Raw genomic sequence first — 20,786 nt, forward strand, 5'->3', positions numbered from 1 at the left:
CCAATAATCTGTCAGTACCTAAAATCTCTCCTTCTGATGTTTTGAACAAACTTTTAATTTTCTGACCCAAGGAAAAACTTCTTTTAATTGCTCTATGAATCATATTTATTCTTATTATAAAATTGCACTCAGCTTAATTTATTTTCACTTTGGCCTATTTTTTATCGGGCAACAAACATGTGAGTTTGGGTTACTTTACAACTTCTCTGAAATTTTTACTTTGAGAAGTAAATTTTTAGAGTCTTTTGTTAATTAAAAAAACTGCTGCTTCTCTGAAAAACATTTCATTTGCAACTGAAAAGTTAAAAGCTTTTCTGACTGAGTATGTGTCAGTGGCAAGGAACATGAAGCGCAAATGCATGGTTAAATGAAAATAATTTAAATATGTGCATACTGAATGCATCTTTATTTGAAATATTTGTTAATAAAATACTCATGCACAATTGTTAACTAAATACCTAACTTCAGTGTTTTTTAAGACATTAAGCTTTCTTGGAATTTTACAAGATCAATGGAAGGGAAGAAGATATCTTCTTTTATGCTGTAACCTAAAGCCCACTGATTTATTTTGTGGTAGCATCAAGTTTTTTCACATCTCTAGGTATATTATTTTCCTAAGGCTGCCATAACAAAGCAAAAACTAGATGACTTAGATACCAGGAATTTGTTTTCTCACGCTTCTGGGAGCTAAAATTCTAAGCTCAAGGTATAGATAGGTTTGGCTCCTTCTGATGGCTCTGAGGATGAATCTGTTGAGTACTTCTCCTCTAGACTCTAGTGGTTTTCCTGCAATCTTTGATATTTCTAGGCTTATAGACACATCACTCCAATCTTTGCCTTCATGTTCACATGGCATTTTCCCTGTGTGCATGTCCGTGCATGAATTTTCCCTTCTTGTAGGTACACTAGCCATATTGGAATAGAGGCTCACCCAACTCCTGCAGGACTTCATCTCCACTAAGTACATCTACAAATATCTTATTTCCAAATAAGTTTGCATTCTGGGATACTGGGACTTCAACATAGGAATATTTAAGTGACAACATTCAACCCATAATCCTTGGTGATAAATAAGTTTCAAACCTGAAGCATGAGTATAGCTTTAAAAGCAGAAATAAACATGAATCAGGTATGATGCTGAGAAAAAAAGCTGTGTTACCCTTGAAAAAAGAAGGGACATTCAGAAACAAAGGCTTTAATTTGGGCACAAAGGAAACCAAAGGAAGTGTGAAGCTAAAATTCTAAAACATTTTGATTATATAACAGGGATGTAAATTTGTGTATTTTGTGGTCCTCAGTTTGATGCGGGCTAGACAGCACATTCATTTAAACAAAGATGAGAATTATTACTAAGAAACAGCACAGTGGCAGAGGTAAAGTATTATGAGGAGGGCTGGCTTATCTGCTTATACTCTCCTGCCCTCAACCTCTATTTCCTCAAAAATCTATAGCTACATGTCTATTTTAATCATAAACAAATCTCCCACTAAATCACAGTACTAAACATAATAAAAGTTCAACTATAGGACCTTTGTGGAAGAAAAGAATCTTTGATTTGAAAGAAAGACGATGAGCTATCTAGTTCAACTTTCCTTTACTTGCCAGAATCTCCTTAGAATAACCATGACAGAGTCAGCATCCTCTGCTAAAGTTCTTCCAAAGCCGATTACTGCCAAAGATGAGCCATTTCATTTGTAACAGTTTTTATTCTACTTAGCAAAAATCTACATCATTATAAGTGTACCCATAGGAACTTATAGAACACTCTAGAGAAAGTTAGAGTAAGATAATTCCTGTCCCATATGACAACTCACAAAGCATTCGAAAACAGGGCACATGTGCCTCTAAGGTTTCTCTTCTGGAGTTAAGCATTCTCACTCCTGTCTGAATGCATAAGTTTAATAATGTTACATGCCATAATGTTCCAGGAGTATCTTCTCAATGCGGCTGACAGTGGAAATGTCACTACCATTGTTTGGATGCTTTTCTTCAGTGCAGACCAAGATTGAAGCAGTTATTATATACATTAGATCATATTCTTGGTTTAGACAAATATGTAGTAGAGAAAGTAAATGTTAAGACATAGCTGCAACTTAAGTTGGGAGCTCTGAAAGTGGAGAAAAGGACTTAGGTTCTCCTCTTTCCTTTGTGCAATTACCTTGTTAAGACTGTTGCAGAAGATCCACTTGGAAGGTGGAAAATATAAAAAATAGACAAGTAAGTTGCTATGCTTACCCAAGTAGCAGGAATGTACTGATATTCCTTTGGAAGTTCAAGAAGGAGATCATTAACACTATGGTAGAAAGATAAACTCAGATTATGAAGAAACAAAATCAAAAACACTTTCAAATCACCTGGGAATTTTGGTTATAAACAAAAAACGTGAATGTATAGTTGATGTCATGACAGAAAAGGAGATTAACCATCACAGTTGCCAAAAATAATGATAAATGGTAGTTCTCATTGCTTCAGGTGTTATTCTTTAGAGATAGGAGATGAAGCCCAGGCCCGTATGAGAAAGGAAGTTGGAAATGAAGCCCTAGAGAACATCCCTGCCACCCAATACTCAGCATCTTCAGTGAAAGTAAGTAGTAGAAAAAAATCATTAATCAGTAAAGAAACCTTGCTTGTCTACTGGGTGTTACAAAAATAATCTTTAAGAAGTCAAAACCCACATAAGTGGGCCAATATAGATTTGGGAAAATTAAAATTAAAATTTCCTAAAATCATATGGCCAACTAAATCACAGGTTTCTGTTCAAAAGCAGATTGGAGCCAGTTGAAGCAATATCTAGTAATCAGGAAGCTAGGTGTGACAAATAATAAGTCAGAATGGCATATAGAAAAATAAAGAGATGGAAAACAAAAAGAAAATATAAGAGTAATTGGGCATGATGTGTGACACACCTCTTGGGGGCAAGACACAATTATATGAGGGACTGTAACAAATACAAGCAGTGTAACCTGGTTCTTTATACCCTCAATGAATACCCAATAATTTTTTAAAAATGAAAAAAAAAGAGTAATTGGGGATAAAACATATGTCCAATACATTTTTAGTATATGTTGTCCCAAAAGAAGAGAGAGAATAGGCAATGTGCAATATTAGCAGGGAAAATTTCTGAGATATTTACAGTATTGTTTAAAGATATTTATACTTTAAAAAGAAAATCTTAAGTCCCAAGTGAGTGAAATAAATAAAAATTGCTCCACATTAATATGAATAATGTGAAATTACAGACTGCCGATTAAAAGTCCATATGTCAATACTTTGAAGATGAGACTAACAAACTTGAAGGAACACTTAAAAATTAAACACTTATATCAGAGAAGAAGAAATATCAAACAGAGCACCCAAGTAAAGAATTTTTTTAAATAGAAAAATTAAAAAAATATATAAAGAAGAGAATAATGCAGCATTAATAAAAGAAAATAATGGAAAAATCAACAAAATTAAAAGTTGGTTATCTAAGTAGACTAATAAAATAGTAAAAGCTCTCAAATACAAATGTTAATCAACTTGGGGGGAGAGAATGATGAGAAAGAATGAGAAAGGGAGAAGGATAGAGAGAGAGAGATGGTATATATCCCATATTAAATGTAAGAATATATGAGTAGAGTTATGGCAGAAATTTTAGGCATATGAGTAGACCATGAATACAATCAACAGAGTGAAAAGGCAACCTGTGGAATGAATTTGATAAGAGGTTAATATCCAGAATATGCAAAGAACTCCTACAATTCATCAACAACAAACCCCCAAACTCACAAAAACAAAAATTTTGAAAATTGGCAAAGGATGTGAATAGCCATTTCTCCAAACCTTATATATAAATGGCCAACAAGATGAGAAAACATGTTCAAAATCACTAATCTTTAAGGAAATGCAAATCAAAAGTACAATGAGATCCCATCCCACTCTCATTAGGATGGATACTGTTAAAAAAAAAAAACACACACAAAATAACAAGTGTTGGTAAGAATGTAGAGAAACAAGAAACTTTGTGCACTACTGGTATAGCTACTATGGAAAACAGTATGATAATTTGTCAAAAAATGTAGCAATTTTGCAACTTGGTCAAAAGAATCAAAAGCAGAATATTAAAGAGATGTTTAGGAAAGTGTGGGAAGACACCTTTCACAGCAGCATTATTCACATTAGCCTTGAAGTGGAAGCAAATCAAATGTCCATTGATGGATAAACAAAGTGTAGTGTATACATAAAATGCAGTATTATTCAACCTTTAAAAGGCAGGAAATTCTGGCACATGCTACATAATGGATGAACCTTGAGGACATGCTAAGTGAAATAAGCCAGTCACAAAAAGAAAATTACTGTATGATTGCACTTGTATAAGACACGTAAAGTGGTCAAATTCACAGAAATGAAAAACAGAATAGTAGATGCTTAGGGCTAGCAAAGAGGAGAAAATGGAAGATGTCGCTTAATGCGATAAAGTTTTAATTTTTCAAGATAAAAATGTTCTTGAGACGGGTTACACAATAATGCGATCATATTAAGGTGTGAGTTTTACATTATAGTTTTTATTACAGTTGAAAATAATAATTAAAAAGTATGCCATGTGGATCTTTATACCAAGAAAGCAAAAAAAGTGAAAAAATGGACAGTTTCCTGGAAAAAATATAGCATACTTGAATTAATTCAACAAGAAATGTTTAAAATATAAACAGACCTACAAATCTTAAAGAAATGGAATCAATAGTTCACCTAGTAAATAGTTTGAAAAAAGGGGGAGAACTATCCCAAAAGTTTACATGACAGTCTAGCAAATATTTACAGAAAAGATCATTCTTAACCTTGGAAAAATAGTGCCATAGAATGGAAAACAGATAAACCACCCAAACAATTTTATCAAATATAACCTGCATATTAAAATCAGCCATGGCATGTGAGAAAGAAAAATTGCAGGCAGATCTTACTTAGGAAAATAGAAAAAAAATTAAAATATTAGCAAATCAAATTTAGCTACATGGATATCTCAGGATTACCACAAGCCCATTTCAGACCACTGAAATCAGCAAGTAACACAACAAAGCGAGTCACACAAATTTTTTCATTTTCCAGAGCACATAAAAAATGTTTATACTATGCTGTAGTCTATGAAGTGTGCAATAGCATTATGTCTAAAACATATATAACTTAATTTAAAAATACTTTATTGCTAAGAAATATTAATTGTCTGAGACTTCAGCAAATGGAAATCTCTTTGCAGGTGAAGGGTCCTGCAATGTCGATGGCTGCTGATTGAACAAGATAGTGGTTGTTGAAGGTTGGAGCAGCTGTGTTGATTTCTCAAACTAAGACAACTCTGAAGTCTGCCACGTTGATTCATGAAATATTTCTCTGTAACATGCAATGCCATTTGGTAGCATTTTACCGGCAGTAGAACTTCTCTCAAAATTAGTCCTCTCGAACCCTGCTGCTGCTTTATCAAGGAAGTTCATGTAATATTCTAATCCTTTGTTGCCATTTCAACAATGTTCTTTTTTTTATTTTTATTAAACCATAGCTGTGTACATTAGTATGATCGTGGGGCACCATACACTTGGTTCATAGATCGTTTGACACATTTTCATCACATTAGTTAACATAGCTTTTGTAGCATTTTCTTAGTTATTTTGCTAAGACCTTTACATTCCACATTTACTAGGATTCACATATACCCTTGTAAGATGCACCGCAGGTGTAGTCCCATTAATCCCCCTCCTTCCCCCTCCCTCCCCTCCCTTTCCCCTTTCTCCCTATTCTTAGGTTATAACTGGGATATAGCTTTCATGTGAAGGTCCTACATTAGTTTCATAATAAGGGTGAGTACATTGGGTACTTTTTCTTCCATTCTTGAGACACTTTACTAAGAAGAATATGTTCCAGCTCCATCCATGTAAACATGAAAGAGGTAAAGTCTCCATTTCAACAATGTCCACCGTATGTTCACCAGGAATACATTCCATCTCAAGAAACCACTTTGTTTGCTCATCTGGAAGAAACAACTCCTTATCCATTCACGTTTTATTATGAGATTGTAACAATTCAGCCATATCTCCGGGCTTCATTTATAATTTTATTTATCTTGCTCTTTCCATAACATCTGCAACAACTTCCACCACTAAAGTCTTGAACCCCTCATTCATGAGAGTTGGAGTCAACTTTCTCCAACCCCCTGTTAATGCTGATATTTTGACCTCCTCTTATGAGTTATGAATGTTCTTAATGGCATCTAAAATGGTGAATGCTTTCCAGAAAGTTTTTAATTTCTTTTGCTTGGATCCATCAGAGGAATCACTGCTGATGACAGTTATAGCCTTACAGAATATCTTTCTTAAATAACACAAATTGAAAGTCAAACTTTTTCTTTGATCCACGGCTGTAGAATGGATGTAGTATTAGTGAGTATTAGATCAACAATAATCTTATCAGAGCTTTGTGTCAGATGTCTACAAACCATCAATTTGTAAAAAACCCAATCAACAAAGTGAAGTAAAGTGAAGCACAATAAAATGAGGTATGCGTGTATGTATTTTTAAATAAACCAAAGGTTTTTAAAAAATGTTTTACATTAAAAATACAAAACCGATTTAACATTGGAAAATTTAGTCATCATTCATCTCAAAATATCTCAAAAATACACTATTGAGTCAAAATTTGCATATGGATATCAATACATTGATATAATTTTCTAAATCATTAAATGTAGAATAAAAAGTATATTTGGGGGCACTTACAGTTACAGTAAAAGTATAAAAATGTGTTTCAAAAGAATGAATCATGAGTTCAGGGCAGCGTTAACTTTTAGGATAGAAAGGGGTGGGTGTAGGGAGGTTTGAGGTCCCAGTTACACCTATTATATTTTATTATAAAAAGAGATATGAAACAATAATGTAAAATGTCATTCTCTCATTTTTATGCGTTATATGTGTCTATAACAGAAAAAAATGTGTATTTCAGAGAAAAACTGCATGCCTTTTACAGTACACTCTTCTGAGTTCTCAAATTCTAGCTCTGTTTATTGTCTTTGCACTGTTCTACACTTTATAAAACATAGATAACTGATAAATACTGAACCCAATAAAGTTAAACATTGTCATATTAAATGTCTGCCACCTATTAAAGTGTCCTTTCTGAGAGTGATTTAATTGACTTCCTTTTTCATACTCCAAAATAAAAACCACAATTTTGTCCTCATTTGAAATTCACCTCAACATTACTTTTTACTCCATATAAATTTGTGCTACTTTGACTTTTTCTTTGAACCGGTTATAGCATCTGCCTGGTTCTCTTTTAGCATATGTAGAAAACAAATTCCTTAACATGTGTTCACTTTTATATCTATATGAGAGTCATGATTTAACCTTTCCCAAAATTATCCCTTAACACTATTTTTCTGTTTGTAAAAATTTCACAATTTTTACAAATTAACAGGTTGCCAGCCAGTTCACCCAGCACCATTTGTTAAATAGGGACTCTTTTCCCCACTGAATGTTTTTAATTGGCTTGTCAAAGATTAAATAATGGTAATTAGCTGGATTCATCTCTTGGTTCTCTATTCTGTTCCAGACATCTACTTCTCTGTTTTTGTGCCAGTATCATGCTGTTTTGATCACTATGGATTTGTAGTATAGTCTGAGGTCTGGTAGTGTGATTCCTCCTGCTTTGTTTTTATTTTTGAGTAATGTCTTGGCTATTCAAGGATTTTTCTGATTCCATATAAAACGAAGTATTGTTTTTTCAAGATCTTTAAAGTATGATAGTGGAGCTTTAATGGGGATTGCGTTGAAATTATATATTGCTTTGGGTAGTATGGACATTTTAACAATGTTGATTCTTCCCAACCATGAGCATGGTATATTTTTCCATTTGTTAACATTCTCAGCTATCTATTTTCTTAGAGTTTCATAGTTGTCTTTATATAGATCTTTCACATCCTTTGTTAGATAAACTCCCAAGTATTTCATCTTCTTTGGCACTACTGTGAGACCCACACCTCTCACCATTAACCAAGATAGACTCTCACTGGATTAAAGATTTAAACCTAAGACATGAAACTATAAAAATACTAGAAGAGAGTGCAGGGAAAACCTTTGAAGAAATTGGGTTGGGCGAGTTTTTTATGAGAAGGACCCCCGAGCAACTGAAACTGCTTCAAAAATACACTATTGGGACTTGATCAAACTAAAAAGCTTCTGCACAGCCAAGAGCACAGTAAGTAAAGCAAGCAAACAGCCCTCAGAATGGGAGAAGATATTTGCAGGTTATGTCTCCGACAAAGGTTTAATAACCAGAATCCACAGAGAACTCAAACGCATTAGCAAGAAAAGAACAAGGGATCCCATCGCAGGCTGGGCAAGGAACTTGAAGAGAAACTTCTCTGAAGAAGACAGGTGCATGGCCTTCAGACATATGAAAAAATGCTCATCATCTTTAATCATCAGAGAAATGCAAATCAAAACTACTTTGAGATATCATCTAACTCCAGTGAGACTAGCCTATATCACAAAATCCCAAGACCAGAGATGTTGGCATGGATGTGGAGAAAAGGGAACACTTCTGCACTGCTGGTGGGAATGCAAATTAATACATTCCTTTTGGAAAGAGATATGGAGAACACTTAGAGATCTAAAAATAGATCTGCCATTCAATCCTGTAATCCCTTTACTGGGCATATACCCAGAAGACCAAAAATCACACCATAACAAAGATATTTGTATCAGAATATTTATTGCAGCCCAATTCATAATTGCTAAGTCATGGAAAAAGCCCAAGTGCCCATCGATCCACGAATGGATTAATAAATTGTGGTATATGTACACCATGGAATATTATGCAGCCTTAAAAAAAGATGGAGGCTTTACCTCTTTCATGTTTACATGGATGGAGCTGGAACATATTCTCCTTAGTAAAGTGTCTCAAGAATAGAAGAAAAAGTACCCAATGTACTCACCCTTATTATGAAACTAATGTAGGACCTTCACATGAAAGCTATAACCCAGTTACAACCTAAGAATAGGGAGAAGGGGGAAAGGAAGGGGAGGGAGGGGGGAAGTAGGTGGAGGGAGAGGGATTAATGAGATTACACCTGTGGTGCATCTGACAAGGGTATATGTGAATCCTAGTAAATGTGGAATGTAAAGGTCTTAGCAAAATAACTAAGAAAATGCTACGAAAGCTATGTTAACTAGTGTGATGAAAATGTGTCAAACGATCTATGAACCAAGTGTATGGTGCCCCATGATCATACTAATGTACACAGCTATGATTTAATAAAAATAAATAAAAAAATTTTTTTACAAATTAAGTGGCAGAGACTTGAGAAGACCCAGGATCTGGAAGCAGAAAAGAAAGGAACCAGAAGAAATGGAAGGCCCCCAGTAGCATGGTGGGGAGCACTGGGCAGATGGAAAATCATAGTCAGTGAGGGATTTTTTTCTAGAGTGGAGATCATGGGAAAACATCAGAGCCATGACTTTTAATATTTATTTAAAATTCTATTTTACTTTCTCTCCATTTTTCCCAAACTTTTACCAAAATAGTTTTATCAACAAAGCCATGTAGTAGTGCTTTTTAAAATAAACAAAGAGGTAAAACAAGTTAAAGAGCACTATAGACCATATACAAATACTCCTGAAGACCCTTGGCTGTTTCCACCTGGTGACTTTCACGTTTTCAGTTATTTGTGACAACTATCATTTCTTTTTTGTCCATGGGAATAATTAAATAAAAGGTCAGATTTTTTTGTTATTATTGGATATTTATTGAGGGTACAAAGAGCCAGGTTATATTGATTGCATTTGTTAGATAAAGACCCTCTTATAAATTGTGTCCTGCCCCCCAAAGGTGTACCACACACCATGACCTCCTACCCCTCCCTCCTTGCCTCTCTCTGCTCTCCCCATCCCTCACCCCCCACCATGTACTAGGTCATTAATTGTCCTCAGATCAGAATGAGTACATAGGATTCTTGCCTCTCCATTCTTGTAATGCTTTGCTAATAATACTGTGTTCCAGTTCCATCCAGATTAATACAAAAGATACAAAGTCTCCATCTTTTTTAGTGGCTAAATAGCATTCCAAAGGTCAGATATTTTAAGCCAAATTTAAAAATAATTTATCTCCCTTTTCAGTGAATTATTTCACAATGTTTACAGTATAAAATTTGTTGGGTTACTATAGAGTCACATTGATTTTTTTCCAATGAATATCATAGCTCATGTTAATAAAGTGTTATTTTCTACTGAATGGCCCTTGCTCTTGCCCGTGGAATAGAATAAGTGGCACTTTATTTGGTTTTGACATTTATGAACAACAGAGTGCACAGGGCATTTAAGAAGATGATTTTATTCAGGTGTAAACATGCTCATTAATGAGGAACATCTCAAAGAAAAGGAAAGGGGTGGAGTTTTATAACGACACGTGAATGAGGGAGTCATTAATAAGTCTCATGAGAGTCATGAGGAATCATGGAGATGCATTGTTTCTGAGTCACTGAGGAAGAGTAGAAATGGATCTTATGTCAGAATATGGAAGAGCATGGAAGTCTATTCTCAAACACAAAACTATGGAGGAGTTTTCAACCATCTACTGCTTTCCAGGAGCATAAGGTTCAGATAAATTTTAATATTGTCAGCCACTCATTTTGGTCATAATGAATGAATATCAATGCAATGCAGAGGCAATCATAAACCTCCCAAGTGGAGCAAAGTAGTATCCAAGAATGGTGCTCAAGTATTATTGCAGGCATTGTTCATGCAAAACCAAAGGAAACATCTCTTGAGAGTCAGTAGCAGTGGTTAGCTGTTCTAGGGATCAGGCAGAAGTTTGTCTAAACTGATAAAAAAAGAAATGTATAAATGGTTGAAGTAAAGAGCTAGAGGTCAAACCCTGAGAGTAACTGGTGTGGTAGATATCTAGAAATAGGTAGAGGAAAATCTTTTGGTTATATAACATTATTAATTGAGTTTCTTGAAAAATCACAAATATGATGTTCATGTTCTTAGTGATATTATCAACAGTCATGGTTGCCTCTCTCATAAGATCATGCATGGCCGAAGCATTTCTTTAAACTTCCTTAGTGATCCAGACATCAGCTTATTCACAGAAAATTCCAGCACATGCATAGTCTGCTGTGGTGAGGAATCTTTCAAAATTTATAGCAAGTCACTGGGGTTCACCTGGCAGGGCTTCTTCAGATCTTGGGGAAAGGTGCAGCAGCACAGCGACTTAGATTCCCATTAAGGACCTGGGTAAGTGGGTTTTAGTTCTTAGTGCCCTCAAGACAGGGTAGGAAGGAGAAAATTTAGAAGGGTCAGTGTGGAGGATTGCAAACATGTATAAAAGGGAACATGATCAATCAAAAATTTGCTAGGGTTTGACAACTTGGGCAGGATAACAGAATCCAGTCCAATTTGCAGATCAATGACAAAACTATTTTCCACAGTGAGGAAAGTCAGTAAAATCTCCACCATGCAGAACAGTTTGAGTAGATACTCAATCATTTGCAATTTGCAAAGAAGTGCAAGATATCTCAGCGACAAGGAATAGGACCAAAATCTGATTACCTGAAAGGATATGCTACAGATAAGTCACAGTTTTCTATTGAAACACAAAATAAATTTCTCTCCCTAACCTTTACCTTTTTTTTTCAAAAGTCAATCTAAAGAAAGATTATTTTTGATTACAAAATAAAAATGTTCTCATTAGATTTGGCACAATTATTTACGTAGGTGTAGCAAGAGTGGTAGTTTATCATATAGGCTTTCTTAGTTTTTTTTTTTTTCTTTCCTGAAATTCTTCCTAAGGATTCCCAGATTGGACTTTTAAAAGAAAGTTCTGTGAGGCATAGAAGCCAAGCCAAGAACTCACTATAAGATTCCATTTGCAGTAACTGTAGATTTGGATGAATTCCTCTCTTCTTGAGTTTCCCAAAATATCCTGGGTTTCCAGGGCCTGTAGGAAGTGACTCTTCTTACTCACCTATAAGGCTGAGAACCCTGTAAACCAGGTAAAAAATCAGTTTTCCAAAAAAAGCTTTCTAAATACTGGCTCTATAAAGTCAACCTTAGTTCATCAAAAGTGTTCAGTCACATTTGATTATATACATTTTGTTCTTAAATATGACATTCCAGGCAAGGCCTTTGTTGCATAACCAGTGTTTGCAATTATGTTCTATTATTGTCTAATATCAGGCAAAGCAGTATGGGGACTCTAATAAATAGAAACACATGACAATGATAAATCTCTAAAAACTTCTCATACTATATACTTTATACTGTAACTCCCCAGGACATAATAATAACATATCAAATAAGCCTAATTATTTTGAGCACATTTCTTCTTACAAGGTGAGAGAACAAATCCTTTGTGATTTTTCCAAAGGCCTATAGGAAAACTTATATCTGTAAATGGAGAGGTTTAGGGATAGAGTCCTGCCAGAATCCATGAGAAGGAAAGGAAGCCAGTCCAGGGATAAAGGATAGGATTGATTTTAAAAGAGCAGAATGGAGTCTGACCAGAAGTCAGCTCAGCTCACACAGTTTCAAGGGACTTTTATTACTGTAGTTGGAATGTGGGAGGGTCATGAGAGGTGAAGGAAGTCATCTTTCCTACAGAGTGACAGATGCCTGAAACTGATTTTACAATTACTGCCTTCCACAAAAGGTGTTAATCTTGCACAAGGCCTTATCTCTAGTACCAGTCAGGACCAGGGTAGGAGATCCTGATGCTTCAGGATCTTAAAAATGTTTTAAGGAACATTGGCCTTAAAACATTTCAGGAGGGTGGGGAGGGGGTGGCTGTCACCATGCCATTTGGTCTTTGACCTGCTTTCTATCACAAGCTGTCCTCTACCATGGCTGTACCCTTGTCAAGGTCATGAGGATTTATAGGAGTTTGGGAAGGGGGTTGCTGTAATCATGCGATTTGGTTTCTGGCCTGCTTTCCTTTTCTACTTGTCTCCCAAATAGCTGTACTTTTGTCACAGTCCTGAGAATTTCTTCCCCACATAAAACACATCAATTAGAATTCAACTTGGGGCAGGGAAAGTATCAAAAGTTGTCTGGAGATTTGAATACTTGATTAAGATAGGATCTTGGATTACTAAGGAAAAAAATTATGTAGCTGCCTATTTACCAAAGTGACAATAAAATATTTTTTAAAGGAAACGTGGGTGGTAAATACCTTAACTCTTTCCTAAGTTAGAAACTTTTGTTTTCTTAAGTAATCAAAGCTATAAGAAGTTAACACAAATAGTAAAAGGTTATCCTGGTAAGACACGGAATCTTTGCTATCTGGAGAGATTGCACAGAAACAAAGAATAAACTTTTGGAACCTCTTATTAAGAGCAGACCAATAATCCAAGAAAATTGTGTTATTTTTACAAAAAAGTTCAATTTCTAATTTTGCATCAACAAAATATCTAAAGCTTTTTTAGTTCTTTATTAAATCATAACTGTGTACATTAATGCTTTTATGGGATATAATGTGCTGATTTGATATACAATGTAGAATTCATATCTTATACTTAAAAATCATCAAATCTTAGCTAGCTTTGACCATGACACATAAGATTCCCTTTCAAAAAAATCTCCTACAGTTTCCCATATCCATACATATACTTTATACTACAACTTCTCAATGTGGCAAAAATGAACACATTTATTAGCAGATCTTGATATTTATAACCTCTCTATAGCATAGATAAAATAAGAAGCAAAAATATGTAAACATAAATTAAGTTTGCTAATCAGTATTTTAGTATTCTTTCCTACTTAGAAATGATCTGGGGTGCTAATTAATGTCCACGAATCAACTCAATTTAGTAGTAGTCCAAGATTTTAAGTTACTTAAAGATCAGGGAAATTATGTTCACGCTGACATACCAAAAATATAATTCCTATTGAAATAAAGTTTATCAAAACAGTGATTTGACTTAAAAATAAATTTATATTTTTTGTAATCTTAAACATTTAGTAAAAGTAATGCTAGCTTATTCATTGAGTAGGCTATATAATTTTAGAAGTTTCACTACGAAGTAAAAATTTATAAGTATATTATACTTATCACTGATAAATCAGAAAAGATAAAACCAAGTGTTAAGCTAGTGTCATTTGCTAAAATTTACCTAAATGATGTAAATTTGAATTCTTAACACATTTCCAAGTTGATTTCTGTAAAAATATGTTTTAAATTAAACACATGCAAAGTTTTGGAAGATAAATCTCATTAGTTTTCTTATTTTATGACAATTTTAGGAGTATACTACTTATATGAGTTTTTAAAAATCTTTATAAGCCAATCAGAGTAGCGCTTCTTTAAAAGATTTCATCATATTATCTATTTATTATTAATACCATCTTGAGATAGGAAAATATTGCACATCCACACAATGAAAATTATATGAATTACAAACATAAGTATACAGGTAGATAGGAACCCAGAGAAAAGCTTATAGTTTCAATTCTAAAATTTTAGTCATGGGGTAAGCATAAACACAGAAGTATATACCTTATTGCTGTATGTAGCCATTACCTGTTAAACATGAAATTATTCAGTAGTTTGGACTCAAAATAGACAAACAGAGAATACTAACCAGATTTTCAGTTATCTTTTACTCAACAGAGGTAAGATCTCTCTAAACCATTAATCAGTTTTTAAGAAATCACCAAATGATCAGACCATGAAACCGAAAGTACCACCAGAAATCAAGCCAACACTCAAAAAGAATCAAAAATCAAATGCCTACTGTGGATAAAAGCACAGGAAAATGGTTAAACTCATAACTGGGTTTCAGATTGTCTGTCAGGAACAGCGCACAAATGCTCTTTTTACTTGGATAGATTGTACAGGGATCTGAAGGCAAAGTACAGTCTCATTTGAGTCATGGTGCAAAACTATGAAAGATAAAATGTACCAGACAATTAAGGAAATTATTTTATGTAGGCTACTGTAATAGGGAGCACATTAATTGATGAGAAACATCTCAAAAAAAAAAAGAAGGAAATCTGGGATTTATGAAAGGCCAATAAACAAGGGAGTCATCAGTGTCATGGGTCTCATGAAGAGGGATGGAGATAGATCTTATGCAAGTTATCAAGTAAAGAGGGGGTTGATATTTAAAAGCAGGATGGTTCTGTGAAGTTAGCAATTTCTCAGAACATGAAAGTTTGGGAGATTTTTTAGCTACCATTGCTTTTGGGGAATGTGGGTACAAGTTCAATTTCGTTGCATTAAATCTTTACAGTGGACCAAATTGAAGTCTTATAGACACAGATTACTTTTTACTTGTAATTCTGTTTGTAATTATCCACTAAAGGTTTACATGTTCCTCTATTAGACTAGGAAGGTAATGCCTGGCATAAAACCATAAATCCTTTAATACTATGACATGTACATGGTATAAGTTTAAAAAATGTTAGTTTACTCATGTGCTTTACTCTGATTTCTTTCCATTTCTTTGTTGACAAATTCTGATCTACTTTGAGCAATTTCAGATTAGAATTCCGTAATATGGATGGTTGGTTATTTTGTTGTTAATACAAATAATACTTTTATTCATATATGTGGATATGTATATTTTTCATTTTTTTTAATTTCAGATTAATATGAGGGTACAAATGTTTAGGTTACATTGTTTTTATCTCTAAGGTAAAGGTCAAGTTGTAGTTGAGTCCCTCACCCAATGGGTATGCTATATACACTTGCATTGTACACATTAGGTGAGAATTTGCCAGTTGTCCTCTCCCCCTACCCCACCTTTCTTGAATATATTTGTGTATTTCTTTCATGTGGGAATGTAATTGTTTATATATTGGTTTCATATTAGTATTGGGTACATTAGTTACTTGATTTTCCAATCTTGTGTTACTTTACTAAGAAGAATGTGTTTCAACTCCATCCAGGTAAATACAAAAGATGTAAAGTCCTCATCTTTTTTTATGGCTGAATAGTACTCCATAGTATACGTACACTACAGTTTGATACAATACTAGAAAACTCCTGTGTTGGCTTTATGACAAAGAAAAAACAAGATGGTTATTTCAGAGTAGAGAGACATTCTATAAAATCTTAAAACATTCCCCCCCTCACCCTTATGGATTAATATTGTATTGAACTATGAGCAAATATTCTTCTCAGCCCAATTACTTTATAATTTTCCTGGTAGCCAAGAAGTATTTTTGCTCATCCCATGAAACTCATAGAATCACCTAAGATAAAATGTGTCTACCCTAAGTGGTCAAGTCTCCATTTTTGCAAAATAGGCAACTTATTCTGGTTTCAAATTATAAGATACCATTTGGCCCAGGGGAAAACAAAATACTGGGGGCCTAAGTCTTTTATACTTATACATATATAATTAAATTTAATTGAGTTAATTTATTTCATTATGATTTATTTGACACATTTTGTTTATACAGGAGAATAAGGGAGGAAGATAAAATGTAGTAAACTAGATTGTCTAGGAAATTTAAAATATAAATCATCAGTCTTTGAAGAAATAAGGATATGCATAACTGAAACACTTAAATTATTTTCCCACTCTTCAAATAGTAATTAGCTATATGAAAATCTGGCTTTTTTAGCTATGATTCTTATACTTGACTCTATATGAATTAATTCAATTTTGATGTATTTTATTATATAAAAATCATTTTAATAATTATTTATTACTTTGTTAGATTTCCAAAGATGGTGTCTGGATAGGTAAATTGGGAATTTATAATATTTTGTCTTTAATATAAATATATTTCATGTTTTAGATTATTATAAAAATTGATAGTAAATCTCCATAGTTTTTTTTATTACTATTAAAAACTTTCAACATTTTTAACAATGTTAAAGACTCCTGTGGATGTTTAAAGTTTTCCTTAATATAAAGATACAATAATCATTTTATACTTACATTAAAATTTGCTTTTTAGGAAGGGAATATACAAGACTGGTATTTTATGTTTTATTTTTATGAGAATTTTTTTTCCCTAAAAATGTTCTCAGAGATTCTAACTAGCCTAAATGTATAGTTTCGGGACATATGGACATCTTGGGGTAAGACACAAAATTCCCAATACTTCCCTTTTTTGTGATTTCTATTTGTGCTTTTGTCTTAATAAAACCTTGACATTGAAATTTCTAAGTGAATTGTGAGTTTTACCCCTCTCCAACCAGCCTAATAAGTAAATTTAAAATTTTCTCACCTCTTTGGCATAGTGGACAGGATCCATAAATTTTGTGGTGATGTGACTTAATCCAATTAAAAGGCCCCTTCTTTCCTACTGTGAGATAAGCTGCACCTTTTTTTGTTCCAATTTTCTGGTATCCTTCCCAAAAGGTGCCAGCCCTAGATAAATTAACAACTTTGTAAAGCCTCTTTCACTGAAGTGACTTCAGGATAACATGCTGAATCTTTCTAATGTCAGCAGACTAACGATTCCAATCTCTCTTTTTGTGTGTCATATTGAAATGCTGGAGTTCTGTGTTTGCCTATTTTCCTTATCATTGGATATCATAGGGCTGTACATTAAGATTATAAAAATTGTAAGGGAATGCCTTTCTTAATATACCTCTAAAACTATTAAGTATTGTTGGGAGCCAATTCTGGTTTATGACAATGAAACAAAACCTTGCCAGAAAGTAATAGGGTAATATTTTATCTATGCTAATTGGTTGAATCATAGCTTTGGTAAGAAAAGTCTGTACCTAGCATTCAATGATTCAAGACTATTAACAGTGTTTCATTCATTCGTTCCATCTGAATGGAAGATACAATTCTACAAAGCATGAGATTTGAACACTGCCTAAGTGTCTGTTCCTTAGAAATCAGTGATCTTCCTTTAAGAAGACTTTCTCTAGTCTTAGCAAAGGTAAAATGGTTGTATAAAATTATCCCATTCTCATAATGTTAAAGTTATACTTTTTGTTTGATAAAGTGAAAAGATAATTCTCAGGAAAAAGTAAAATTTGGACTCTCCTACAGATCTAAAAACGAACACGTGGTGAAGATTTTATGCAACTCATGAAAAAATCAGACAGTCATTATAACTATCTAGAAGGACAGTTAAAATGCACAAATGTACTTGGAGGGGAGGAACTGAATTGCAAATAAAAGCAAAACTTATTTTGGGAGTAAAAGAGTAAGGCTGTGTGTGTTGAGAGTGCTTATTCTCTGTCAGAGAGTACAGAATTTATAGGTGTATTAGTTATCTACAGCTTGAAAGGTTGTACAATAGCTCAAAGGTAAAGAATAAGGTTAGAATCAGATAACCCAGAAATATGGTATTATGTTTGTGAGATAGATCTGCACAAACAAATATAACTCCATTAGTTTCCCCCGTAATCCTAATCTTCATACAATTTGATGCCCTTGGAAACTTAAAACCTTTTCTTTGTTTTGTCACTTCTCCATAACATTATTGTACCTTTGTTAAGATTCTATGTGAGGGCGGCGCCTGTGGCTCAGTGAGTAGGGTGCCGGCCCCATATGCTGAGGGTGGCGGGTTCAAACCCAGCCCTGGCCAAACTGCAACAACAACAACAAAAAAAATAGCCGGGCGTTGTGGTGGGCGCCTGTAGTCCCCGCTGCTCGGGAGGCTGAGGCAAGAGAATGGCCTAAGCCCAAGAGTTAGAGGTTGCTGTGAGCCGTGTGACGTCAGGGCACTCTACCCAAGGGCGGTACAGTGAGACTCTGTCTCTACAAAAAAAAAAAAAAAAAAAGAAAGAAGAAAAAAAGATTCTATGTGAGTAATTCTAGACAAATAGACGAACAGAGAACTTTTATGTATCAATGGAAAACTACACGGTTACTTCCTGATTCTGTTGGGTTTTGATAATTTTCTTACTGGACTTATATATTATGTTTCACTTATTGGACTCAGAATGAAAAGCAGAAAGTGCATATTCAATGGTTGGCTCCAATCTCCCAGTTACTTATTAAACTATCATAAAAAGAAGAACTACTGTCACCGATAGTGAAAATCCTTTAGCGAGTCTAAAAAAAGAGATTAATCATATGAACATTATATTGGACAAAAGAAGAATGACATAAAATGATACATTCAACATGATTTCATTCATATAACTCTCGAAACAGGGAAAAATCAACCATTTTGTTTGAGTGCATACATATGACATACAATTATAAGGAAAACTAAGGACATAAGAATCATAAAATTAAGGTATAAAAGAAGTTCTTATTTGACTAAATTGTGCTGCTAATAAATTTAAAAATTGTTTAAATACTGCATCAAATTAGAGTGGCATATGAACAGCATGACCACTACTCCCCATTCTCACACCCAGTCATTATGGTTTCCTTTAAAGGATTCTGTGCATATATGATGCTTCAGTGATTGTGTATAGAAATAGAGCAGAAGTTTTTCCACCAGCCAAGCAGTGTTCTAATGGATTCCCTTTTCCTAACACATTATTCCTTAACATTATAACAGAAATCATTGTAGGGGAGGATAAAAATTCTTTTCCTCTATCTTTCTAGTTTCACTAGCGGGAACCCTTCAAATTAGACTGACAAAAACATTAACAAAAGAAATACAAACAGCCATCCAAGCACACAGAAGCACTCAATGATGAGTAACTCAAAGTTGTGGCTAGAACTTAGGCTCACATAGACTCTTAAAGGTATAATAATATTATGGAGAGTGACAAGATAAAGAAAAGGTTTTAAGTTTCCAAGGATGTCAAGTTGTATGAAGGTTAGGGTTATGGGGGAGACTAATGGATTTATATTTGTTTGTGCAGATCTAGCTCAGCACCAACTTTCCATCTTCTTCATGGCCACAAATCTTCCCCAGGAGAGAGGATTCATGGCAGGCCTCATTTGTCAGGAGTTTCTGCTTTTCATCAGGTAAGGAAAGCCCCTTAAAGGCCCCTTTCTGCATCTGTTGAATCTCAAATCCCTCTAGTTCAAAATTATCCTTATGGTAAGTGGCATATTTTGGAGTAGCATTCTCTGAACTCATTCATCATATAGACATAAATGCACTCACACTGGCCCTGAAGCTTTGCCTGATAGAGTTCTCCTCCACAAGAAGGAATAGAAGCTTGAATCAAGTTACATAGGTAAGGTCCTTAACATATACATTAAATGAAGGCCAACTGAGCATTAGCCTTACAATTCATTGAATTCTGGGGAAAAATGAAACCAATATGTTAACAGCAACTTGGATTATTTAGAAATTCTTGACATGGATATGAATGGTATTTTGCACAGGACAATTCTTTGATATTACCTTTTTCTTAAATATTGCATGATACAGCATTATTGGTTGGCAGTTAGGCACTAAATTCCAGTTGCTTTCAAGTTGTCATGACACCACAAAATCTTCCAACCATTTCCAACTATCATTTGAGAATGTACCATCCTTGATTCAAAATACTACCACCTTCATAGAAGCATTATTCATAATATCAGGAAGGAGTAACAACTCAAATGTCTGTCAACAGATAAATGGATAAACTAAATGTAGTATATAGATACCACAGAATATTATTCAGCCTTGAACAAGAAGAAAATTCTGACACAGGCTACAACATGGATGAACCTTGAGACCATTATGCTAAGTGAAATAAGCCAGTTACAAAAAAACAAATACTGTATTCTTCTATTTATATGAATAGTCAAACTCATAAAGAGACAAATTAGAATAGTGTTTTCTAAGGGCTAAGGAAGAAGGGGCCATGGGGAGATGTTGTTTAATGGGTATAGAGTTTCAGATTTTCAAGATGAAAAAGTAATGGAGATTGCAAAACAATGTAAGTACACT

General features: G+C 34.1%; 1 pseudogene; it reads right to left on the reverse strand.

Moving 5' to 3' along the window:
* LOC128576736 (intraflagellar transport protein 57 homolog) overlaps nt 1-19,982 on the reverse strand; it is a 191,693-nt pseudogene extending 171,711 nt beyond the window's left edge.
* Between the last annotated feature and the right edge of the window lie 804 nt (nt 19,983-20,786).

The sequence above is a fragment of the Nycticebus coucang genome, chromosome X, assembly GCF_027406575.1.
Source record: "Nycticebus coucang isolate mNycCou1 chromosome X, mNycCou1.pri, whole genome shotgun sequence".
NCBI lineage: Eukaryota > Metazoa > Chordata > Mammalia > Primates > Lorisidae > Nycticebus > Nycticebus coucang.